We start from the raw sequence: 27608 nt of genomic DNA, 5'->3' as shown, positions 1-27608 counted from the left end.
GGATGGCACTATGCTTTGCTGATGAAGTGGTTAGTAGATCTCTACTTCCTAGAGCCAGGCAAGCCAGCAAATTTCTTTATGTGACTTGGTTTTATAGTTTCTGCAGAGCTGGAGGGTTTTCATTCTGAGTAGCTTGAAATACAATGGCTCTTCTAATTGTTCAAAACGAACAGAGGGAAGTAAAGGCAGCTGCAAGGTGGCCTCAGAGAGCAGAGAAAGTGGCCACTCACCACTGCTAGTACAATTCATTGGAGTCACAAGTGTGTGCAGAAAGTAAGAGGTAGTTATCTATGAATAAAAGTTTTAAGGAATCAAGACATCCTTTTAATTTTTTTGAGACTCCTTCTTCACCCAGTTATATTTTTGAATTGATAGCTATGGTTTTGCTGATTACATAGGCCCAATTACTAGGGAGAAGGGTAGGATGAACATATCATAGGCATTCAAAGTGCCAAATTGCCATGTGTGTGTGTGTGTGTGAGTGAGTGTGTGTGATAGATATGCATGTGCTAGCATTTTAAACATGGCTTCAGAACTTTTATGGAACTCATACTAGTTGCTGATGATCACACTTTTCTAGTACTTTCAAACAAAAATATATGTAGTGATCCTTTGTGGGAGCTGATTACCTTTATTCTGTTTCTCTTCTCTTTTTCATTTTAGCCAGTACATGTGATTAAAAGGCTTTATTTTCTGTCTCCATTTCCTTACAGAAAGGCAGATGCCAATGTTTACAAGCTTGTATGATCTTGTATACCCTTGTTCAGTGCCTTCCTCCACATAAGATACTTGTTGCCTTGACTATCTTTCTTCATTAGAGAAGTTGAATTAGCGGGAAATAGGGCAAAGAAAAGTCCTACTGGCTCAACTTGCCTTGCTGCTACTGGGGAGGAATAACTTGGACCACCCCTATTTAGCTGTGTTGATTCCAGTGGGGATCACCAGTATTTTACAGATAGGATCACTTTGTCAGAAATGGTCTATTTGCTGAATGAAAATGCAGCTCTGTTTTTATAGCAACCATGTTTAGTTTTCTGAAAGTGATTTACTTTTAAAAGAATCCTTGATCCATATTTCTTAATAAGCTATGCTGTGTTTTAAAATATTCACCATCAATCTTACCTATTCAAGATACTAGCTTTCTGTTCTTAATTTTGTCCCCAGATAGATATTTTCTTTCCCCCTTTGTGCCTACAGTGTTGCATGAGGTTGAGAAAGGATCTAGTATCTCAACAAAAAGAAACCCCTTCTGCAAATAAAGGAGATACAAAAGGCATTTTATTAAACAAACAAAAATGCCATTGCACAACTGTGATTCTCCCTGGGAAACTTGTATTTGCTAGGTGCACTCTCTTGAAGATGGCATTAAAGAGGATTCACACATAAGCCCCAGTAGTTCAAGTGGGACTTAGTTCTTGGCATGATTAGCAAAGTGGGTTTTCCAACACATCTATTTTGGGGACTTTTTTCCCCTGTGAGTCTTTAATTTGGTTGCCAGACCTTTCACTAATTTTATTGTTCTGTGTTTTTTCTCATTGAGGATGTTATTGGGTAAAACTTACAGGCACATTACTCAGCCTGGCAAGAGTGAGGGATAATGACCATTTCCTGACATTCACTATTTAAGGAGATTTGCTTGTTTCCCTATTTGATCGAGTGCACTGACATTCTTCCTATGTGTTGCTACATAGTCTAACATTTAAGAAAGACTTCATTCTAAAACATGATATTTCATCCAAACACTCTCTTGGTGTAGCTATGTAAGTAAAACCTTAGGGCCCCTGCCATGGTACCACTCTTGAGGTAAGAGCAAACCTCCTACCCTTGTCCTCCCTCACCGTTTCCAGCGACCCCCCACCTTTTTGGTGGAAACTTCCCCTTCTGAGGCTAAATTAACATCTTTATGTATTTTTCTTCTGAATCCAGGTTCATTTGACTGACCATAGATGGAAAAAGGCTCATGGGTTAGCACAGAACCTACACCGAGTATCAATACAAACTACTTCCTCCCTGTAGGGCAGATCCTCTAAATATATCACCTTTCATTGGCTTCACCTTGCCCTCAAACTCCCTCAGCCAAACTAGTCTTGAGTCTTGTCTTTTGGCTCAAAGGATTGACCATTTTTGCTCCTCTCCAAGTCCACACGTCTACAGGCTTTTATTTCCATGCCCAGCTAAGTGCTACTTTATCCACAAAGCCTCTCATGAGCCTCCTTGTCCCTCATATGAAAGTAATCTCTTTCTTTTTAAAATTTTTAGCACTTAACAATTTTCTCATCTGTCTCTGTTTTCTCCCTGTTCTTGTAGTTATTTTACTGCATTATTTTCATATTAGAAACTAAGGTACTCAAACAGGAATCATGTGTGATTCTCTGTATCAGTCCTGGTCTCTGGCACAGACCCTGATACATAGGAATTGCTCAGATATGTTGAATGCTGAGGAAGAGATGAATACAAGGAGCAGGTCAGACCTTCCCTCAAAAATAATGTTAGGTTTGATTAGTCATTAAGGGGTGGATCAGGATCAGCTGTCTTCATTGAAGTCTTGTGAAGAGGGAATGAGCTTAAACCATGCTGGGAGGATTCTGATGCAAAATTCAAGCTGTGGAAGCCCATCAACCAAGGCCCAGGATCCTTTACTAGAGAGGCTTGGAATTGCCTTTGTTAAAGTTTTTAAGGTAGGCTTTGGAGCTTTGGATGTGGACAGATGAAGCTAGGGTGAGGAAATTAGAACTAGCTTCTGGTTTTAGTGTTGTTTCTAGGAAATCAGTCCAATTCAGAGCAGAGATTTCCACAAACCAAAAATCATGGCCCAAATAGTCATAGAGGGCTCCCAAGAATGAATGGGAAGCTTGATTCTATTTTGAGGAGATAGCTGCATGTGTGCTCTCTTAAATGCTGAATGAGATGAATGATGACAATTATTCATGACACTAGAACAGCAAGCCAGTTATAGTATTTCCAGGAGTCTCCACCAGAGTCATATGTTTCATCAAACCCATTGTCTTTTTCCTCAAATCTATCTTGTTGGTAGAATTGCTACTTTCCCCAAAAACAAACACAAATCCTGGTCTTCTTTGAGTCCTCCTCCCAACCATGTACCTCCCAATGAAAGATTTCCAGATCCAGGTCCTACTTCTTTACCACTTTCTGTAGCAGTGAGGCCTTATATGCTGAGACCCTAAATCTGGACACTATATTTACCTCCTTCCTGATGGGTTTCCCTCCCTGCTATCTCTCCTCCCCTCTCTTCAATGCAGCATTCCTAAAGTCTACATTCATTGTTGCATTCCCATGCTCAATAACTTTTAGTAGTTCTCCGTTGCTTACAAGATCAATTCTAAACTCACTAAAAGGGCATGCAAAAACCATCTGCAATTTGTCCCTTTGCTCTTGTTCTTTCCTATCAAAATTTTATCCATTCTTCAGGATCCCACATCTCTATGTAAATTTAAATTTAGTTGTTTACATGTTTGCCTTCCCCATTAGGTGGTAGCTCCTTGAGGGTAGGAACTGAGTCTGACTTATAGTTGTATTCCCAAAGTGGCTAGGGCAGTGCCCGGCACAAAGAAACACTTATGAGGGTAGACTATGTCTTACAGTGCACTATGCGCTCACACAGTGTCTAGCTCTGACAAACGTGTTGAATTATGAATGAATGAAAAACAATGAATTTCCATGAAGGAAGGTGTAGTCCATCCTGCTCCCAGTTCCTCTTCAGAGAAGAGGCAGTATGGAGTCAAATGGTTGGTTAAAATGTTGATTCTTCTGTTGTCTTCTATTGACCTTGGGCTTATCACTATTCTCTGGATCTCAGTTTTTGTTGCTTTCATAAGAAGAAGTTAAGTCTTATATCTTAGTGTGTGTGTGTGTGTGTGTGTGTGTGTGTGTGTGTGAGAGAGAGAGAGAGAGAGAGAGAGAGGGAGAGAATGGTGTGGGGTGTAGAATGCCATTGGTATTTCCTTGGGGAAAGAGAAATAATCTTCCTCGCAATTAGGCTTCATTTATATAAATTACCACAGGGTGATACCAAGGCCAAGAGAAGTTGAAGTTTAGAGTTCAAAGAGGTTCTTTTATCTCCTGAAGCTGGACGAAGCATTGATTTATGTTTGCAGCCTTGACTTGGCTCCACAATCTTGGGACCTAATAATGATAAATCACATCAACAACTGAACTCATCCTCTATAGTTTACAAAGTACCTTTGTTTGCCAGCTTCTTTCTGTCTTTCTGTTTTTCTTTCTTGTTTTGCTACAGATATTTTCCAAGCCCTTTCAAATGTTGAATCATTTCATTGGAGCTTCATAAACACCTTATGAAGTAGCTTGGGAAGATATGATAATGATCATTTTTAATTGTATTTTGGCTTTAGAATTAGTCTTCTAATTTTTAAAAATCTTTTTATTATGAAATATTCTAACCAACCTTGGTTTGGGATGCTAGTTTATTTCTTACTAGGAGAATGACCTGTGGCAGATCACTTAATCTCTCTGAACCCTGTCCCTCATCTGTAAAATGGAGTTACCTACTACACAGGTTTGTTCTGAGGATAGCCCCTGGAATTTTTTTGTTCTTGTTTTACTTTCTTCTTGGAGTTGCTGTTAAGCAGAAACTCAGAGCCAAGTCACTTTAAAGAGCTGAATCTCTTTATGTTGTTTTCAAGGTTCATGCAGGCTTTGGCCATTTTTATGTCGCTACATGCACCCTAGATCACTCTCTAAATAACGAGTTTAAAGAGGTCCTTCTACTTTTTCTATAGATCCTGATTTCCTTGAGGACACAGAGTATTTCTTGCCTGGCAGATCCTGGCCCTTGTCCAAATCCAGTCTTGTCCCATTCTTTACCCAAGTATGATTCCTAAAGAGCATTGATTAAAAAGTTTTGTTTAGAAGAAATCGCTTCTAAAAAATAGGATTATGTAAAACAAAGGTGGAAAATGTTACTACTGCAGTCATTATTGACATATGACAAGATTCTGTCCTTGCTACTCGCTACTCAGAATTCGGCCATTAGACCAGCAGCATCAACATCACTTGGGAGTTTGTTGGAAATACAGAATCTCTACCTGGCCTCAGATCATTTTAACAAGTTTCCCACGGAAATCTACACACATTAAAGTTTGGAAAATGCTGCTCTAAAAACATGCTCTTATCCGACCCAGTGATAGGTCATACCTGAAGGACACAATGCTCACCAGGTTAGTTCCCATACTGGCTATTATTAACTCACCTGATTCTTGATCTTATCTCATTTTGTTCTGTTTTGATACCTGCTCATTTCTTTGTCTTTCTATTTACACCATTTTGGCAACTCACTCAAATTTAACTTTGGGGGTGCATGGCCTATCTGCTTTGCTTCCCATTTAACAAAAAGCATTCCCATTTCTGGCATGGTTTTCCTGTAGATTGCTAGTCCTAAACCCTCCATGTCTATCTGTTCTCATGGGCTACTCTCATTAGGTAATCCCTCAGGATTTCCTTGCTTAGACCTTAGTCAACAGGACCTTTCAAAAGGCATCTATTAAGAATTATTTGTGTGTGTTTGTGTAGTGCAAATGCAGCCAGATATACTGAGCCCCAAAGGAAATGTGCAGATATTAGTGAGACAATTTATGAAAGTGGTGATAACTGTTTAAAGAGATGGTGACTATCTTGTACCAGCTAGACTTTCTAAAATGCAGATGCTACATTTGTCATACAGAATTTTTATTAAAGAGGACTTATATGATTGATACTGTTACACTGAATTTTGAACATTCCATTCTGTTTTACTTAAATCAAGCCTCTGGGGGAAGTATATGATTTTTAAAGATTTTATTTTGGAGGAGAGAGACTTTGAATTTCTTCTCATTGAAATTTTTTTGTGTGTACAGAAAACTACCAAAAGGAAATAAATTCAGTGCAAAAAAAAAAAAAGTTAATTGACCATTAAAAAAAAAAAAGGAAATGAGGAGCTTAATGGCCTTGGATATTTTCATCATATTTTTTGAAATATTGTTCCTCCCTTTTGTAAGGTTTCAGAGTGAAATAACACCCTTGTCAAAATGTCTAAGCACTTCAATAATAGGTGATGGAGAAATGGTGACAGAGAGAAAACAGGTGTTTTTAGCTCACTAATATAGCATGCAGGCAAAGATTTCCATTTTTACCTGCTCCACAAGAGTAAATACTTTAGAACTACAGTCTTGATGAGAGCAAAAATGACTGTGAATAATGCCCACTTTCTGTGAAGGAGAATTTTAACTTTAATATTACTACTTAAAATGAGATTTCACCTATTTTTAACCTTCTCTTTGGTTACCAAGGCTGTAAAAAAAAGAATCTATTAATGACTATGTTAACACGTGCTAATGAGCTAAGAAATATTTTCTTCCTTCTAATATGGAAACCTCAATAAATATATGAGAAAAAGTTTTATATTAATGATGGTTTATGTTTCTGTCATTTAATTAGAATTAGGTGATATAAAGTGATCTGGTGCTCCTATCAAAACTTACGGATTTCTTTTTCCTTTCCCCAGTGCAATGATATATAATTATATTAGATAAATATAATAAGATAACAACAGAAAAATACTTGCAAACTCTACATTGTCATACAATGATGTTCTGTTCTGTAAAACTGAATGCATGATCTGATGAGGAAATTTAAACAAATGCCTTATTAGCTGATAATGGCTTACTATATTAGAGTTGGGTAAGAGTTGCTTTGTGACAGCCTCTTGCAATCTCTTACCCTAGAGAAGTGAGTAGTGTGGAGGTTTTAAGACAAGGCACGCTAATTAGGAGTTGCTTTTTGTTCCGGGCAGCCTGCCTTATCATCCCTGAAGTCAGGACTACTGCAGTTGCACAGCTCCACACATCAGCATGGTCTCCCAGATTCGGACAATCTGGTGGCATGGCCTGAAAGCCCACCACCTAGCAGGGGATGTTTTTTGCCCTGGTGAGAGGGCCCACATTTTCCTGTGAACCAGACTTTCAATATGCTGCTTTAAAGAAGCCAGTTAGTTCATCTTTTTGTTTAAAAATCTTGATACATTTGACTTCTAGAGTTTTCAAGAGTATACAAGTAAGCTACAGGTTAGAACTGTGCTGTCCAATATGGTATAACCTCTAGCCACAGGTGACAGTTGAGGACTTGATGGGTGGCTAGTCCCAACTGAGATGTGCTGTTATTGAAAACTTCACACTGGATTTCAAAGAGTTAGAAAAAAAAGAATGCAAATATTTCATTAACAGTTTCTTTATGTTGATTAATGTTGAAATGATATTTGAATATTTCAAATGATATTTCAACTATGGTTGTCATAGTTCTTTCAGGCTGCTATAACAAAATACCGTAGACTGGGTAGCTTATAAACAGCAGAAATTTATTTCTCACAGTTCTGGAAGTTGGGAAGTCCAAGATCAAAATGCCAGCAGATTTGGTATCTGGTGAGAATTCACTTCCTTGTTCATAGACAGCTGTCTTTTCACTATAACCTCACATGGCAGAAGGGGCAAGGCAGCTCTCTCGGGTCTCTTTTATAAAGGCACTAATCCCATTCATGGAGGCTCTGCCCTCATGGGCCTAATTACCTCTCAAAGGCCCCATCTCCTAACACCAACACATTAGCTATTAGGTTTCAATATATGAAATTTGAGGGGGCACGATATTTCAAACTTTTTCATTATTATGATATTTATTATAGTATCTGTGATCAGTTATCTTTGGTGTTACTACTATGACTCACTGAAAGCTCAGATGATGGTTAGCATTTTTTAGCAATGAAGTATTTTAAAATTAGGTATGTACATTGTTTTTTCAGATGCAATGCTGTTGTACACTTGGGACTACAGTATAGTGTGAACATAACTTTTACATGCACCAGAAGATTTGTGTGATTTGATTTACTGCTACATTCACTTTATTGTGGTGGTCTGGAACCAAACCCACATCATCTCTGAGGTACGCCTGTATTGCTCCTGACTTGCTTTATTATCAAAGATGATTTCATAAGTGTATTGGCTTCCTACTGCTGCTGTAACAAGTTACCACAAACTTGGTGGCTTAATACAATGCACTTTTATTTTCTTACAGTTCTAGAGGTCATAAATCTGAAAATCAACTACACTGGGCTGAAATCGAGGCTTTAGGTGGGAACCCATTTCCTTGCCTTTTCCTACTTTCTAGTGGCAGCCAGCATTCCTTGGCTCATGGCCCCTTCAGAGCCAGCAGTATAGCATCTTGCTTCACTTGTCACACTGCCCTCTTTTTCTGTGTCTTTTTCTCTGCCTTCCTCATAATCTTCCTATTTTAATATCCTTAACTTAATCACAAAGTCCCTTTAGCCATGTAAGGTAACATTCACAGGTTCCAGAGATTAGGACATGGATATCTTTAGGGACCATTATTCAACCTACCACCATGAAAAAAACAGAAGACCAAATTTTAACTTCATATGATGAAGTCACCTGTCACCTAGTTTTGTTGTAAATGTTGTCTATGGATTTTGGTTTTGCTGTCTAGTTTCTCTGTTTTTATGTAGAGATTTGGTTATATCCAAAAATGATCCTACCACTGTCATCTTCATCTCCCCAGAATCCTCCCTTTCTTTCTAAGTTACATGTTGAAGCTTGTTTACATTATTGCTGTGTTCAAAGACCAGCTCTTGGGTTTATTTACCAATTCTGAGTACTGGGTATTTAGGGTTTTTTTTTATCATTTTACCATTTTTTATGCTCTTTTATGTTTATTCATTCCTTTTATTTTTAAAATATAAAAAGTTTTTTTATACTGTTATACTATTGTTCTTTTTCTAGATTTTAATTCACAGATTAGTTCATTTTTCCCCATCTTGTTACACACTGAAATATTTAAGACTGTGGACTCCTTTTACTGAGAACTGTTTGGGTATTTCTTATAAATTTTTATATATAGTTTTCTCATCTTCATTTAAAAATTATCTACATTTATGATTTCTATTTCCTCTTTAACAATTGTTTAGTAGAGTGATTTTTAAATTTCTAAGGGGCTGGGATTTTCTTTAAACTTTCATTATTAATTTAAAATTTTATGAAATCATATTCAGAGATACAGCTTGTGAAGCTTAGGCTTTGGAACTTTGAAATTTCATCTATATACTAATATGTGATAAATTATTGTAAATAGACTATAGGTCTTGGAAAAGAAAGTGTATTTTCTGTTTGTGCAATATTGTTCACTTTTATAAAATCGTATATTGTCAGTTTTAATAAATAGATTAATCAGCACCTTTATATCCTATATTTTCATTTATTTTGTCTGTCAAAGACAGATGTATTAGCATTTCTGAATATAATTATATTTCTGTCATCTTTCTCATTGTATTTCTAACAATTTTTGCTTTACATTTGCTAATGCAGTGTTATTTGACATATAAAGGTTCAAGACAATTATATTTTCATTGTAAATTGAACCCTTTACCAATATAAAATAATGGTTTCTTTTGCACTTGCCTGGTATTCAATGTTATGTGATAGTACTATTGTAGTGATGCTTTATGATTTTTTAGCATTTATGTAATATTCCTTCACCTTTTCTTTATATTTTTGTGCTGATTTGTATTAAGGTGTATTTGGTAAGCAACAAATAGTTAGGTTTTGTTATTTGACCCAATCTGAGGATTTTTGAATAGGGCATTGTAACTCATTTACATATTCTTGTTAAAACAGATATATTTTATATATTTTTTTATCATCTTGTTTCATTAACTTTCCTTTTTCTACTTTTTCTTACCTTTTAGGGGGTCCTTTTCTATTTATGGTATATTGTTTCTTTCTTCTTAGCTTCTCCATTGTTTCGGGAAGTATGTATTTATTTTAAATTCTACATTACTTTTGTAACTAAAAAGCATTTTCTAACTTGTTTTGTCTAAGTTTTAGAGAAGAGAGTAAACAATATCTTTTGACTTTTTCTTCCTGGAGTCAAGGAACTTCACTCCTTAACTCATCTTTTATTCCTGCCTTCCATTCTCCAATCTTATTATAGATGTTATTTCAGGTTTTGATCCAGATTTTAACTGTAAGATATTCTTACATTACATATTTCTCTTAAATGATAATAAATATTTATTAATTAAAAATTTTTGATATCAATAATTTAAAAAAATGTTCAGTCCTGGCACAAAGGACTGGATAAACATCCATGAAGAAGATTCTAAACTTTATAATCTAGTAGGTGATGGAGACAAGTTAAGTAGGTGATCATAATATATCAACTAGTGGCCTAAGTTCTGTGATTGGGTTGGTAAGAAGGTGCTGTAGGGGCACCTGGGAGGGACCCTAACCTGCTTTTGATGGGTCAAAGAAGGTATTCTTAATCCTCACTACCTTCAATTAGAGGAAGAAATGACTTCCCACATTTTTTAGTTTCCTTTACCTAATGGAGACATTCTCCAGATTTCTTCTGACTTCTTTGTTCTCAAGTAAACCTACAGGAATAGAGGAAGGACTCAGAACATCTTTGAGGCCCAACTGTTTCAGAGGCATTATGCCAAGTGCTTTACATTAGTCGTATCTTTTGAAGCTCATAACAACCCTGTGTGAAAGATACTTTTTTTCCACTTCACAGATAAAGCAACTGAGGCTCAGAAAGGTTAGGTAATTTGCTTTTCAATGCATGACTTGAAAGTGATTCCGATCCAAGCCTGGATGGCCTCAGAGCCCCTTCCACTATAAGCTGCTGAGACTGAGTGTTTGAGTCTTGACAGGGTTCTTATTTTTGGAGGTAGGGCCCAGGAGTTTGATGCATCAGTTTCGGTATAGGAGGCACTTCTTGTTTTTTGGGGGAGGAGTTGTGTGTGTGTGTGTGTGTGTGTGTGTGTGTGTGTGTTAGAGGAGATGGTAACAAGATTCTTCCTATCTCCTGGTGCCTGAGACTCATTGAATTTGATACGAGGAATATAGATTGTTGCCTTTTTTAGAAAACTGGGACATTCCCATCATGGTAAGAATTGGTGGGAGTTTCATTCCTTTCTTCACCACTTTTTAGGCTACCAACATTGGTTTTGAGTCCCTGCCTCTTTGGAATAATTTTATTTGTTTCAAACTCAGCTGTGTTCTTGACTATAATTTCCCTTACAGGCCAGATATGCAGGGAGGTATTTCTTTGAGAGCCTTCACTGTGACTCCTGGGGATGGTGGGGGGGAGACCATTTGTGGTATGGACCACAACAGAACACTTCTCTTCTGGCTTCACAGTGAGCTGGCCAACTTCTGTGCCCTCCCCCCACCAAAAATGTCCCCGTGTGTTGCCACAGAAAACTGCTCTGTCGGTTCAGTTCCTTGTCTTACAGAAGGGCTGATTTTAACCCTGCCTGGAGACTCTCCTTTCTTTGCTGTTATTCCTGTTAACCTGATAGTTTGCTAGTAATCAATTCTAATGAGTCCAACAGCAATCTCACCTTCCCTCCTCTGGTAAACATGGCCCTGGGTGTAAGTGTTACTTTGCAGTCTCTCTCTTTCTCCACTGGAGACCAGTACCTTTGCAATGAGTTGATAGGCAGCTGAGCTGTCATAGGAAGAACCTGGGCATCCTACTCCTTCAGATCCTCCATCAAAAAGGCTTTCTGGGGCTTCCCTGGTGGCGCAGTGGTTGAGAGTCTGCCTGCTAATGCAGGGGACACGGGTTCGATCCCTGGTCTGGGAAGATCCCACATGCCGCGGAGCAACTAGGCCCGTGAGCCACAACAGCTGAGCCTGCGCGTCTGGAGCCTGTGCTCCGCAACAAGAGAGGCCGCGATGGTGAGAGGCCCACGCACCGCGATGAAGAGTGGTCCCCACTTGCTGCAACTAGAGAAAGCCCTCGCACAGAAACGAAGACCCAACACAGCCAAAAATAAATAAAAAAATAAATAATTATTTAAAAAAAAAAAAAAAAAGGCTTTCTGGAAGAACTGACCTTTGAGCTCAGATCGGATCTGAAAGGTGAACTGAGGAAGCAGAAGGGCTGGGGAGTGGGGTGGGTGGCACAGGGAGGCAGGTAGGAGCAGAGAAGAGTGTGTCAGACCAAGGCAGCTCTTGTCCCACAGGATTTTTGTAGGGATTCATGAGGAACATGCCATGCCCTTGTCAGTGGCTAGGTCCCCACCTAGGTATCTATTGCGACTAGTGCTCCTGTGCCTGGCATCTGTGTATCTAGAGAAAATTGCAGTTGTTTTGAAATTTTACCTCTAGAATTTTTGGGATGAAAAGGTCCTCTTTGGGGAGGGATCATTTGTTCGTTCATGCATTCATGGAGAGTGCATGGGACACAAAGAAAGGAGGGCCAGTCCTGCCAGGAAGGCAACAACTCTTCAGCGTGTAACACATTTTGCTCCAATCTGATAGGGCACTATCATGCTTCTATACACAGGGGGTAAATGTCATCTTGGTACATTAGTTTATCACTTACAAGCATCTTTCAAATCCATTTTCTCATTTGAATGACTATAGCAGTCATTTTATAGACAATGAAGCAGATATTGAGATGTTTAACAATGTGCTGGGGGCGCACAGCAAGAAAATGGCAGAGACGGGACTGAAATTCAAGACTCCTGACTGCCAGTCTTATCTTTTTGGCCGCTGGAAGGATCAAACTCTTTTGATCTGGGGGGATCTTCACTGCCCTGGAGGGTTCATTCATTCATTCCTGCCTCCATATACAGGAATCGCACTTGGCTTTGAGGAGACTGCCAGTCTTCAGTCAGGTGGTCAGGCTTGGTGGGGGCTGGCACACCCAATGCCTTGAGAAAGGCATGCAAACTGCTGGAAAAGCGTGATGCGGTGGGGGCAGTAGAGGAGCAAGGAGAGCGCCTGGCAGTGGGTGATGGGCTGGGCTGAGACGACTCCCAACGGCACTCAGGCTGAGCGCTTCTCCTTGGCTCCCTTAATCACTGGGGCCGAAGCACCATGGCTTCTGGGGGCCAGGTCTACCTATCACCTTCAGCCCTTCCTCAAATCTACCCTGTCCCCTCCGCAACCCATCCAACTGGGCAGAGGCTGCAGAGTCGTCTCACAGCCACTCTGAGCTCAGCAGTGGCAGCCTGCTCTGGTCTCCTGTGACTGCCCTCTCTGTCTCCAATTTGGTGGAATATGCTGTCCCTAAAGAGTATCTGGGAACTTCAGCATCTGGCTTTGGGCGAGGTAGTTAACCACGCTAGGCCTCTGTTTCCTCATCTGAAAGGTGGAGGATTATTAGTGCCATCTCATGGGACTAAATGAGATAATACACATAAAAGGCTTAGCTCAGAGGCTGGCATATAGATGCTCCACAAACTGACAATAGAGCATTAATGAGTGGTCCTAAGAATCGCCTGGGGAAAGCTTGTTAAAAATACAGGTTCCCATTGGGAGATTGGGATTGACATATATACACTAATATGTATAAAATGGATAACTAAAATATATAAATAAATAAATAAAATACAGGTTCCCGGGCCCACTTTTAGTGATTTTGACTTAGTAATACTAATAGTTAACAATTATCAGTGTCTTACTGTGTCCCAGGAAGGCCCCATTCTAAGTACTTTGCATGAGTTATCTCATTTCCTCTTCACAACGACCCTATAAAGTAGATACTATTATAATATGATGTTCAGTTTACATGCCAGGAAACTCAGGCTAAAATAGATGAGGCAGTTTGCCTGAGTTCACGTAGCTATTAAGTATGTGGGGTCAGGATTTGAAACCATTAGTCTGACTTCAGGGCCTGGATCCTGCTCTCCACCTCTATACTACTTACGAGGACTGATTCTGGGGCTGGGGGAATCTACTTTTGTCACCATACCCTTTTGATTCAGAAACATATGGTCTGTGGATAATGCTTTAAGAAACACTGTGAAGGCTATTAATCTATCTCCTTCAGCCTCAGCCTCTAGCATCCCCCATGTGCTCTGGGAGCTGGCTTCCTATGACCCATCTCCCGCTACGGCCTCTCACCTGACAGGCATTTGTGCCCACAAGTGCTTGACGACAGTTTATGCAGAGGCTTCTGGGAGCGGGAGTTGACAACTCCATCTGTCTGTGGCCAGAGCCTGCAGGTGTCTTTTCTTTCTATACCCTTTCCTGTGTTTCCACTTCATCTTGTGCTGTGGCCTTTGGGGTTCCCTGCTTATCACTTCCTGTCCTGCTGTTTCCCTTTGGAGTTGGGTCCCTCCTGTTTACCTATCCCAATTACCTGGTACACCTGAGGGAGGAGAGCCGGAGGGAGGGTGGGTGGAGGGCTCCCTAAGGTCTCTGCTGGAATCTCTTCCCATAGTGAGGATGGTTACCAAAGCATTATTTGTGGATTCATGTTTCTTGGATACTTGGAACATTTGGTTGCTTTGGTACCCTGGGATACCCTTTTCCCTTGGGGCATGGTATATATATGTGGCGCTGGGAGGGAATGGAAGAGAGCTACAGGGGTTCTGACAAGTCCCTTAGAAACCTGACTTTAGACACAACAATTGAGAGAGGTTGATACCACCCTTCTGTCTGGTCACATCTCTTCTCCATTTAAAATCGATTAATGGCTTCCAATTGCCTTGAGGCAGAGTCCAAAAATCCTAATCAGGCCTCCAGAGTCCTACATGAGTTGGCCCTGCCTACCTCTCTGGTCTCTATTTGCCCATTCTCTGTTTATTCAAAGTCTTCTGGCACTTCGACCTTCCTTCCAGTCTTTGGATGTGCTGGACTCCTTACCCCAGCATGTTGTGTATTGTTTCCTCAGCTTGTACTCTCCTCCTCCCATGACCAGCTTACTTCTACTTTAGCCCTTAATGAAAATGTCACTCAGGATGGCCTTTCTTGACCATCCAGGGTAAGTGAGGCCCTCCATCATGACATGACATATTTTTGCCATTTAGCACTTATCACGTTGTTATTTGGATAATTATTTGTTTGACATCTGAGTTCGTTAGATAGTCAGTTCCATGCAAGCATGGCCTGTGTTTCCCTTGCACAATTCTGTGTTCCTAGTATTTAGCATTGTGCCTCGCACACAGTGAGTGCTCAAGAGCTGAAAAAATGAGTCACAGGGAGGTCAGGGGCCTGGAGCATCTTCAGAGCTACTGAGTGGGTCTGAGGACAGCTGGAGGCATGTGATATTGCGGTGCTGCCAGGAGGCTTTCTTCCAGGGATCTTCGGTGAGTTCCTCAAAAAGAGCTGGGCAGAACCATAGCAGCGAGGGTAGGGGAAAACCTAGGAGCTAGGAAGCCAGGCCTTTTCCAAGAATGTATTTTTGTAAGTTGGTTTCAGAACAACAAAGGTTATCCCGAGAAAGAGAAACTTATTTCTCAGTAGGAGCAGTAGGTATACTCCTCAGGCTTATACTATGATGGTCAGAGCTGGAAGGAAACTTAGAGATGTCTAATTTCACAGATACTGAGCCCGAAACTCAGAGAGGGAAAGCACCTCATTCAAGAGAGACCATAACCAGATTTCTTGTCTTTCAGACCAATTCTTATTTCATTACAACATACTGCACTTTGATTTGGGACCACTGTTGGAGGTGAAAAGAAATCATTAGAAAATGAATGTTTCCTGAAATATCACCTGCAATTTATTGCACTCAGAATTTCACACTGATAAATAACCTCTTTCTCATTAACATGCAGGCTCCCTACAATTAGCACTCTCATTTGCACTATGTAAACAGCTTCTAACTGTGCCTTTTACCTCTTTGTTCAAAGATTTCTGTGAGCAAAGAAACAAGAAGGAAATTAGTAGCAGGTGAGAGCTTATTTTTAATTATATTGAGATTGACTGTTGTTCTCCAAATCTTCTCTAATTCCCCCAAGATATTTATTTGCAGACCAAATAATCTATTTCAATCTATTAAAGCAGCAGCCATTTCTGATCTTTATTTACTAAATGAAAACACAAATGGCAGCAGTGGATTTCTGGCTTGGTGCCAAGAGAGGCAGCTTTGGGGGATGGAGCTTGCATCAAGCTTTGATCTGAGAAGTGTAGCAATCACAGTGAAGTAGTAAGTACGGAAGATGTTGAAGAGCACCAATTTGGCATGGGATGGGCTTAGAGTCCCAAAGTCAAGGCTTTCTTAGTGGTAACTCCCAAGGTCTATGAAGTCAAGTTTATGTTCTTTAGCAGAAGAATTTTAGCCTGTCACCAAGAATGAGAAACTTTGTGTCTGCCAATGATGAAGGGACTGGCTTATAGCCAGTCAGTCTTACGGTCAGAACATTTCAAAGAATATCTATTGCAGCTTCTCACTAAGGGCAAGAATCCCTTTTGAAATATCTGGCCATTGATGTTGCAGGAGCTCACCATTTCACTTGTTAATGTACTCTGTTCTGAATTTTGTCTTCCCCTAATTGACATCTTGTCTCCAGTAACTTTCACATGTTGGGGAATGCATACTGAAAGAAACAAACTTCTCTTTTACATGACAATTCTATGTTACCTTATACATCTGAAGACCGGGGCCTGTCCCTTGAACTTGCTCCAGTCTATGGTTCCTTTAACTACTTTTAATGAGACATTGTTTCCAGGCCCCTTATACTCTGGTTGGTTTCCTTTGGACATGCTATAGGTGGTGAAGGCCTCCTACAGTGAGCTGTCAAGGATTGAATACAGTGCACCAAGCATTATCTGATCAGTGCACAGACAGTGTAAACACCCTGACAGCCAAAGGCCATACTCCTCGCTGGGACCTCACTCTGCACACTGCACACTGCCCTCTTGCAAGTTTTCATCTGTTTGAGGAGCACATTAGAATACTCTAGATTTCTTTTTAAAACCTACCGCTCCTTCCTTGAAATGGGAAAGCCCTCTTTGATGAAGAGTCAGTTATCACATTTGAGTATATTTTATTTAGCATTTCTGAGCTATTTCCATTAGTTGTTAAATAATTTACATCTTATAAAGCATTTCATTTTACAAAGAACTTTCACAATAACCCCAAGAGACAGGGAAGGTCAGGGTTGTTACCCCCTTTTCACAAATGAGGAAACTAGACCCACAGAGGTAATGACTTATGGAATGCCATACAGAGTTGGGATTCCAGCCCCCATTCTCTGGCTGTAGGTTCACGCCTTGTCACTACATCACAGCTGGCTCTCTTTAGCAGATAATTGGGTTGAGAGGGAACAAGTGAGCTCATGAAGCAACTGAACACGGCCTTGGTTCCTCCACTTCGTCAAGTTTAGCAGTCCTTCTGGGCCCTTTATCCTCTGTCATTTGTCCATTGAGTAGGTCGACGGGAGCCCCATCGTTGGTATGAAGTTGTAAAATGCGAGATTCACCCCCATTTATAAGCTGAATAGAGAAGGTGACTTTCTGAAATTTAAGGTAAAGTTTGAATTGGAATTATTTATATTGCACTAATTTGTAATTTATGCTTTGACTATTTCTATGTGACTTAATTTGAAGTTACATTTGAAAAGAATACTTCGAGAACCTAATAATAGAAAGGGAAACAATCGTACCTAGAAATCTAAACCAGGAAGGGTTACTATCAGCTTTCAGTTTCCTGGTGTCCACAGCGAGAATGGAAACACAGTGGGTTACTAAACTCTCCTTTTCTTGTAAAAGGAAGCAAACAATTAGAAGTGACACCTACCCCAACTGGAATCTCTCCCTTTCATCATTATATAAACAATTCTGAACAGCAGAATGATCCATGACTTCAATCGCAATTTACAAACTGCTGGAGATTCCATTCAGGCGGTCTGAGAATCTACCCTTTGAAACTGCTCCCAGATGCTTCTGGTAATCAACCAAGTTAGGGAACTACTTAGGGATGCTCATTAGAAATGCAGATTTCTGGCTCTGCCCCAAAGATCCATGTGCCCCGGATTCTTACCTCTCTTGCTAGGCTTTTGATTAGAGCAGTAGTTTGTAAAGCTAATAATTGAGGCTCTTTAAGTGAGGCCTAGAAGGCAGGGCATTCTTTCTTTTTTTTTTTAAAGATTTTTTTGATGTGGACTAGACCATTTTTTTTGTTAAAGTCTTTATTGAATTTGTCACAATATTGCTTCTGTTTTATGTTTTGGTTTTTTGGCCACGAGACATTTGGGATCTTAGCTCCCCAACCAGGGATCAAACCCTCACCCCCTGCATTGGAAGGCGAAGTCTTAACCACTGGACCGCCAGGGAAGCCCCAAGGGCGTTCTTCAGAGCAGCAAGGAAGCAGCAGCAATGACGTTTTCATCTGACAGTTAAGGATTTGGATTTGTAACCTCACCAAGACAGAGGATCACTCCTTTTCGTGGACCAGTCAAGATTACCTAAAAGTATGACCCAGGCTTCTCTTACTTAGGTAGCTGTTTTGGTTCTGATCAGTTGCTCAAGGCTTTTACGGCTGAAGGGTTTTATACCACAAGGCACAAGAGAAACACTTTCATCCAGGAGGATTTTGGAAGAGGGTCTTGTCAGTCACCTGGCTGTCGACAGAAGAAGCTTATTATGGATCCTGTGGAGTGTTTGATACTGCGTAATACTGTAGTTACACGGTCCCTCTGTACAGCTCAACGCAGCTCTGCATAGCACGATAAATTCACCTGTTAGAGTTATTTAATGTTGTGCATCTGAATGCTGAAGAATGTCTGCACGTTAGAATTAACGTCAGTCTTGGACATGATAAATATGATTCTAGTGGCTCCTCTGAGAAGCTTCACTAGGGTACCGTTTTATTGTCTGCCGTCTCAAAGACTTAAATCTTTTTTTCTGTCTTTAGTTCATAGGATAAAAACGTGTGAAATCACTGGGATTTATATAGGCAGATTTGGCAGCTCTTTCATTTTTTACTTGGACTGTCAGATATAAATCAACGTTACAGCACTCTTTCCAAGAATGTGTTAGAATGTGCATGTGTTTGGGGAGCAGACATGGTATTTCTATTATAATTTTGTTTGTTAGGTGTGATCGGAATTGTTTGGCTTTGTTTTATAACATTCACAATTTGTGGTTATTTAATTGGTTCTCTTCTGTTATCCCTACCCAGTGACTGTCGAGTTCTTTTTTTGTGTGCCTCTGTGCCTTCATTCCTGCCCGGAAGTCCCACCCCTCCCTCCCATCCATTAAGACTTAACTTTGGCACCACTTTCCTGATAAAGGCTTTTCTGGTATCTCTACCCTATATTGATCTTTCCTTAAACTTCTTCATAGTTTGTTGTCCTTATCATCTTACTGTTCATTTTCTAGTTATTAACCATCAATCCAGCACTTTATTTTTTTTTAATATATTTTTAAAAAATTTTATTTATTTATTTATTCATTTATTTATTGGCTGTGTTGGGTCTTCGTTTGGTTTCCTCTAGCAGCGGCAAGCGGGGGCCACTCCTCATCGCGGTGCGCGGGCCTCTCACCATCGCGGCCTCTCCTGTTGCGGAGCACAGGTTCCAGACGCGCAGGCTCAGTAGTTGTGGCTCACGGGCCTAGTTGCTCTGCGGCATGTGGGATCTTCCCAGACCAGGGCTTGAACCCGTGTCCCCTGCATTGGCAGGCAGACTCTCAACCACTGCGCCACCAGGGAAGCCCCAGCACTTTATTTTAAACTGCTCTGTTGGCCAACAGTTTCACATGTGTGTCTCATTTTCCCAATTAGATTTTGAGCTCACTGTGGATAGAGTCCATATCTTATGTATCTTTTTTATATCACTCCCTCCCCAATGGTATGTACCCATGCTGGGCATATGTAGATGTGACTTAGTTCAGGCTGCTATGAAAAAAATACCATACACTGTATAGTTAAAACAATAGAAATTTATTTCTCACAGTTCTAGAGGGTGGGAAGTCCAAGATCAAGGTGCTGGGTGATTTGGTTCTTCGTGAGGGTCTGCTTCCTGGCTATCTTTTTATTCTATCCTCAGATGTTGGAAAGCAGAGAGAGGATGCAAGTCATCTTATGTCTCTTCTTATATGGGTACCAACCCCACCATGAGGACTCCACTCTCAAAGGCCCCATCTCCAAATACCATCACAGTGGGGGTTAGAGTTTCAAGATATGAATTTTGAGGAAACATAAACATTCAGTCCATAGCAAGATGCTTAGCAGGATGATTGATTGTTTTACTCCCTCACCACTACAGTTGGTGAAGATTTCTATTTTCAAAATCAATTGAAGGAGCAACAAGGACCATTTGATTATGAGCCCCACAAAGGCAAGAACCATGTATGCTCTATTTATCATGGCATCTCCAGTATACATCCTCAACAACTTGAACAGTTGCTGAATTAATTGCTTGAATGACTTTTGTCTAAATCTGATCTCACATTTCAAATGAATCTTATGTGCAGAAATGGAAAGCAAGGTATTTACTTATGTCAAGGTAGAAGCTCCTGGAGTTTGAGATGAGCTGGAGCCTATTCTTCTCTTGCCACTTTCTAAGCCCATCCCTCCCTGTCACATCCCAAAATGGACAAAACAAAAGAGGCAAAGGGGAAGCTTTGATTCTATGCCATTATGAGGACAGTATCTTGTTCCTTGACGAAACCCCCAATAAAGTCATTTGTTTTTTTAAACATCTCTAAACATTTGGACTTTCCTGCACCCCATAGAATTTTAAATCCTTTTATATCCACCCAGTATCCAGTATTAAAGTAAAAATATGAAAGACGAAAGTATTCAGCTACGTCTTTGGTTTCTATGGCAAAGGCTTAAGAAATGACAATGACAAGAGTGGGGGTAAACCTTTCCCCTTTCAGAGCCTCAATATTCCTTCCTTTCAAAATGAGAAGGCTGGGCCACGGACCCTCGAAGTTCAGGTGGGCCCTCCATTCTGTGCTAATGATAACAATCCAGGTAATTTACCATTCAGTTTTTTTTTTTTTTTTTTTTTTAACCATTCAGTTTTGAGGTCACATTGCTAAGAGCACATCCAGGTGGTGTGTCAGGTTCTTAAGTTCTTAATTCTTGTCCTTTGGGAGACGAGAGGGAGAAAGTTCAGCCTTGTTCCCATGACCTCATACGCTGTGTATCAAAGGCCTCGGAGATTTTCTTGGCTGCCTGCCAATTTTCTTGGTCGTTTTTACTTCCCAGCTTTGTCTGTGTGCACCAGGGCCTCAGTGAAGCCCCAAGAGACATCATTGCCCAACATGAGGGAGCTAAAGTCTTCTCTGAAGCCATCGAGGACTGGCTCTGTTCTAATAGTGCTGGGATTTTGCCTCTGATCATTTGACATGTTCTTAAATTGGAATTTATAGGAGCTCCTTTCCCCAGTCCTAGGATCAAGAGGTAGAAATGGATGAAAGAGAAGGCCCACTCTCTTTTCATAAAATCTCAGTGCTGGCAGATTACTCAAGCACACCTTTGCTTATTAAACTTCTTTTTTAAAGGTCCTCAAAAAATCAATCACAGAAATGCAGGATGTGGAACATATACAATCCTCATTCACTCATTCATTTAATCAATACCTGAGTGCTCACCATGTGCCAGTTGTTGAGATAAGCATTCTGTTGGTTTGCCAGGGCTGCCAAAACAAAATACCACAGACTGGATGGCTTAAACAACAGAAACTTATTTTCTCACAGTTTTGGAGGCAGGGAAGTTCAAGATCAAGGTGCCAGCTGGGTTGCTTTCTTCTGAGGTCTCTCTTCTAGGCTAGCAGACAACCACCTTCTTGTCCTCACTCAGTTGTCCCTTAGTCTGTGTGTTGCCTGTGTTCTAATCCCCCCTTCTTATAAAAACTCCAGTCATATTGGATTAGGGTCCACTCATATGACCTAATTTTATGTTAATTTCTTCTTTAAAAGCTCTAACTTCAAATAAAGTCACATCGTGAGGTACTGGGGATTAGTACTTCAGCATGCAAATTTGGGAGGGAACACACTGCAGCACAACACAAAATTGTGACTTAGTGGCAGATATAATAATAATGAAAATAAGATTTCTGCTGACAGGGAAGCCAATATGATTTAACTGACTGCCTAACGTTATGGCAATCTCAAGCTGTGTGACCAGATACATGACACAATATATGTTCTCTTAATCAGTTTCCACTTAATTAACTTATTGGATTCATGTATTCTCTTGATCACTTTGGTAGCTATGCCAACCAAGGCCCACAGCATGCTACATGCTGGTGGCCGGGGGGGTTCTTTTTTTTGAATTTTTGAATTTTATTTTATTTATTTTTTTATACAGCAGGTTCTTATCAGTCATCCATTTTATACACATCAGTGTATACATGTCAATCCCAATCTCCCAATTCATCACACCATCACCCCCACCCCCCTGCTGCTTTCCCCCTTTGGTGTCCATATATTTGTTCTCTACATCTGTGTCTCAATTTCTACCATGCAAACTGGTTCATCTGTACCATTTTTCTAGGTTCCACATATATGCGTTAATATATGATATTTGTTTTTCTCTTTCGGACTTACTTCACTCTGTATGACAGTCTCTAGATCCAACCCCGTCTCAACAAATGACCCAATTTCGTTCCTTTTTATGGCTGAGTAATATTCCATTGTATATATGTACCACATCTTCTTTATCCATTCATCTGTCACTGGACACTTAGGTTGCTTCCATGTCCTGGCTATTGTAAATAGTGCTGCAATGAACATTGGGGTGCATGTGTCTTTTTGAATTATGGCTTTCTCTGGGTATATGCCCAGTAGTGGGATTGCTGGGTCATATGGTAATTCTATTTTTAGTTTTTTAAGGAACCTCCATACTGTTCTCCATAGTGGCTGTATCAATTTACATTCCCACCAACAGTGCAAGAGGGTTCCCTTTTCTCCACACCCTCTCCAACATTTGTTGTTTGTAGATTTTCTGATGATGCCCATTCTAACTGGTGTGAGGTGATACCTCATTGTAGTTTTGATTTGCATTTCTCTAATAATTAGTGATGTTGAGCAGCTTTTCATGTGCTTCTTGGCCGTCTGTATGTCTTCTTTGAAGAAATGTCTATTTAGGTCTTCTGCCCATTTTTGGATTGGGTTGTTTGTTTTTTTAATATTGAGCTGCATGAGCTGTTTATATATTTTGGAGATTAATCCTTTGTCCGTTGATTCGTTTGCAAATATTTTCTCCCATTCTGAGGGTTGTCTTTTCGTCTTGTTTATGGTTTCCTTTGCTGTGCAAAAGCTTTGAAGTTTCATTAGGTCCCATTTGTTTATTTTTGTTTTTATTTTCATTACTCCAGGAGGTGGATCAAAAAAGATCTTGCTGTGATTTATGTCAAAGAGTGTTCTTCCTATGTTTTCTTCTAAGCGTTTTATAGTGTCTGGTCTTACATTTAGGTCTCAAATCCATTTTGAGTTTATTTTTGTGTATGGTGTTAGGGAGTGTTCTAATATCATTCTTTTACATGTAGCTGTCCAGTTTTCCCAGCACCACTTATTGCAGACACTGTCTTTTCTCCATTGTATATCCTTGCCTCCTTTGTCATAGATTAGTTGACCATAGGTGCATGGGTTTATCTCTGGGGTTTCTATCTTGTTCCATTGATCTATGTTTCTGTTTTTGTGCCAGTACCATATTGTCTTGATTACTATAGCTTTGTAGTATAGTCTGAAGTCAGGGAGTCTGATTCCTCCAGCTCCGCTTTTTTCCCTCAAGACTGCTTTGGCTATTCGGGGTCTTTTGTGTCTCCATACAAATTTTAAGATTTTTTGTTCTAGTTCTGTAAAAAATGCCATTGGTAATTTGATAGGGATTGCATTGAATCTGTAGATTGCTTTGGGTAGTATAGTCATTTTCACAATATTGATTCTTCCAATCCAAGAACATGGTATATCTCTCCATCTGTTGGTATCATCTTTAATTTCTTTCATCAGTGTCTTATAGTTTTCTGCATACAGGTCTTTGTCTCCCTAGGTAGGTTTATTCCTAGGTATTTTATTCTTTTTGTTGCAATGGTAAATGGGAGTGTTTCCTTAATTTCTGTTTCAGATTTTTTATCATTAGTGTATAGGAATGCAAGAGATTTCTGTGCATTAATTTTGTATCCTGCAACTTTACCAAATTCATCGATTAGCTCTAGTAGTTTTCTGGTCATCTTTAGGATTCTCTATGTATAGTATCATGTCATCTGCAAACAGTGACAGTTTTACTTCTTCTTTCCCAATTTGTAATCCTTTTATTTCTTTTTCTTCTCTGATTGCTGTGGCTAGGACTTCCAAAACTATGTTGAATAATAGTGGTGAGAGTGGACATCCTTGTCTCATCCCTGATCTAGAGGAAATGCTTTCAGTTTTTCACCATTGAGAATGATGTTTGCTGTGGGTTTGTCGTGTATTGCCTTTATTATGTTGAGGTAGGTCCCCTCTATGCCCACTTCCTGGAGAGTTTTTATCATAAATGGGTGTTGAATTTTGTCAAAAGCTTTTTCTGCATCTATTGAGATGATCATATGGTTTTTCTTCTTCAATTTGTTAATATGGTGTATCACATTGATTGATTTGCGTATATTGAAGAATCCTGGCATCCCTGGGATAAATCCCACTTGATCATGGTGTATGATCCTTTTAATGTGTTGTTGGATTCTGTTTGCTAGTATTTTGTTGAGGATTTTTGCGTCTATATTCATCAGTGATACTGGTCTGTAATTTTCTTTTTTTGTAGTATCTTTGTCTGGTTTTGGTATCAGGGTGATGGTGGCCTCATAGAATGAGTTCAGAAGTATTCCTTCCTCTGCAATTTTTTGGAAGAGTTTGAGAAGGATGGGTGTTAGCTCTTCTCTAAATGTTTGATAGAATTCACCTGTGAAGCCATCTGGTCCTGGACTTTTGTTTGTTGGAAGATTTTTAATCATAGTTTCAATTTCATTACTTGTGATTGGTCTGTTCATATTTTCTGTTTCTTCCTGGTTCAGTCTTGGAAGCTTATACCTTTCTAAGAATTTGTCCATTTCTTCCAGGTTGTCCATTTTATTGACATAGAGTTGCTTGTAGTAGTCTCTTAGGATGCTTTGTATTTCTGCAGTGTCTGTTGTAACTTCTCCTTCTTCATTTCTAATTTTATTGATTTGAGTCCTCTCCCTCTTTTTATTGATGAGTCTGGCTAATGGTTTATCAATTTTGTTTATCTTCTCAAAGAACCAGCTTTTAGTTTTATTGATCTTTGCTATTGTTTTCTTTGATTCTATTTCATTTATTTCTGCTCTGATCTTTATGATTTCTTTCTTTCTGCTAACTTTGTGTTTTCTTTGTTCTTTCTCTAGTTCCTTTAGGTGTAAGGTTTGATTGTTTATTTGAGATTTTGCTTGTTTCTTGAGGTAGGCTTGTATTGCTATAAACTTCCCTCTTAGAACTGCTTTTGCTGCATCCCATAGGTTTTGGATCATCGTGTTTTCATTGTCATTTGTCTCTAGGTATTTTTTGATTTCCTCTTTGATTTCTTCAGTGATCTCTTGGTTATTTAGTAAAACGTATTGTTTAGCCTCCATGTGTTTGTGCTTTTTACGTTTTTTTCCCTGTAATTGATTTCTAATCACATAGCGTTGTGTTCAGAAAAGATGCTTGATATGATTTCAGTTTTCTTAAATTTACTGAGGCTTGATTTGTGACCCAAGTTGTGATCTATTCTGGAGAATGTTCCGTGCGCACTTGAGAAGAAAATGTAATCTGCTGTTTTTGGATGGAATGTCCTATAAATATCAGTTAAATCTACCTGGTCTATTGTGTCATTTAAAGCTTGTGTTTCCTTATTAATTTTCTGTTTGGATGATCTGTCCATTGGTGTAAGTGAGGTGTTAAAGTCCCCCACTATTATTGTGTTACTGTCGATTTCCTCTTTTATAACTGTTAGCAGTTGCCTTATGTATTGCAGTGCTCCTATGTTGGGTGCATATATATTTATAATTGTTAAATCTTCTTCTTGGATTGATCCCTTGATCATTATGTAGTGTCCTTCCTTGTCTCTTGTAACATTCTTTATTTTAAAGTCTATCTTATCAGATATGAGTATTGCTACTCCAGCTTTCTTTTGATTTCCATTTGCATGGAATATCTTTTTCCACCCCCTCACTCTCAGTCTGTATGTGTCCCTAGGTCTGAAGTGGGTCTCTTGTAGACAGCCTGTATATGGGTCTTGTTTTTGTAACCATTCAGCAAGCCTGTGTCTTTTGGTTGGAGCATTTAATCCATTCACATTTAAGGTAATTATCGATATGTACGTTCCTATGATTATTTTCTTAATTGTTTTGGGGGTTTTTTTGTAGGTCCTTTTCTTCTCTTGTGTTTCCTACTTAAAGAAGTTCCTTTAGCATTTGTTGTAGAGCTGGTTTGGTGGTGCTGAATTCTCTTAGCTTTTGCTTGTCTGTAAAGCTTTTGATTTCTCCATCGAATCTGAATGAGATCCTTGCTGGGTAGAGTAATCTTGGTTGTACGTTCTTCCCTTTCATCACTTTAAGTATCTCATGACACTCCCTTCTGGCTTGTAGAGTTTCTGCTGAGAAATCAGCTGTTAACCTTCTGAGAGTTCCCTTGTATGTTATTTGCCATTTTTCCCTTGCTGCTTTCAATAATTTTTCTTTGTCTTTAATTTTTGCCAATTTGATTACTATGTGTCTCGGCGTGTTTCTCCTTGGGTTTATCCTGTATGGGACTCTCTGCACTTCCTGGACTTGGGTGGCTATTTCCTTTCCCATGTTAGGGAAGTTTTTGACTATAATCTCTTCAAATATTTTCTCAGGTCCTTTATCTCTCTCTTCTCCTTCTGGGACCCCTATAATGTGAATGTTGCTGCATTTAATGTTGTCCCAGAGGTCTCTTAGGCCGTCTTCATTTCTTTTCATTCTTTTTTCTTTATTCTGTTCCACAGCAGTGAATTCCACCATTCTGTCTTCAGGTCACTTATCCGTTCTTCTGCCTCAGTTATTCTGCTATTGATTCCTTCTGGTGTATTTTTCATTTCAGTTATTGTATGGTTCACCTCTTTTTGTTTGTTCTTTAATTCTTCTAGGTCTTTGTTAATCATTTCTTGCATCTTCTCGATCTTTGCCTCCATTCTTTTTCCGAGGTCCTGGATCATCTTCACTATCATTATTCTGAATTCTTTTTCCGGAAAGTTGCCTATCTCCACTTCCTTTAGTTGTTTTTCTGGGGTTTTATCTTGTTCCTTCATCTGGTACATAGCCTTCTGCCTTTTCATCTTGTCTATCTTTCTGTGAATGTGGTTTTTTTTCCACAGGCTGCAGGATTGTAGTTCTTCTTGCTTCTGCTGTCTGCCCTCTCTGGGGGGGTTCTTCTCTAGTGTATTCAGGCACTTGTGCCCCATCCAGATGGGCCCATGCTCACCAAGAATCACTTGCATTTTTTCACAAATATGGAAATGCCATTTATACTTTTTATTGTAATTATAGAATTTAATCGTATATTATGTAAACAAATGAAACATGAGAGCAAAAGAGAGTTGTTTCTATGGGAAATGTTTTAGAAACACTTGATAATGTTTAGCCACTAAAAGAATTGGTGTCAGTGAGGGTGTGGAACAGATGTGGTTCAAGCCCTGGCTCTGCCCCTTTCTAGCTGGTAATTTTGGACATTTTACTTTACCCCTGGAGGACAGTAACATGATAGTTGAGAGCAAGGACTCAGTCAACTATAAAAGACTAGAAGGATTTTATACTCAGAATCTGTACACTTGCTTCATAAGTCTCTTTAAGTTCTTAGCTTAGATTAGTTCCCTAACTGTAAGCTGTATGAGGGCATCAAATAGGT

At 39.5% G+C, this 27608-nt stretch overlaps 1 long non-coding RNA gene across 4 annotated transcripts in view; it reads left to right on the top strand.

Annotated features, from left to right (window-relative positions):
* LOC132367217 (uncharacterized) overlaps positions 1-27608 on the top strand; it is a 567682-nt gene that overhangs the window by 176042 nt on the left and 364032 nt on the right. For all 4 annotated transcript variants that reach the window (XR_009503727.1, XR_009503728.1, XR_009503729.1 and 1 more), the window contains one exon: positions 7805-7944. This is a non-coding gene — a long non-coding RNA (uncharacterized LOC132367217). The remainder of the gene's footprint in view (positions 1-7804; positions 7945-27608) is intronic.

This window comes from Balaenoptera ricei, chromosome 6 (genome assembly GCF_028023285.1).
Source record: "Balaenoptera ricei isolate mBalRic1 chromosome 6, mBalRic1.hap2, whole genome shotgun sequence".
NCBI lineage: Eukaryota > Metazoa > Chordata > Mammalia > Artiodactyla > Balaenopteridae > Balaenoptera > Balaenoptera ricei.
Note: the sequence above shows the minus strand (reverse complement) of the source record. Positions and strands in the feature narration are given on the sequence as shown.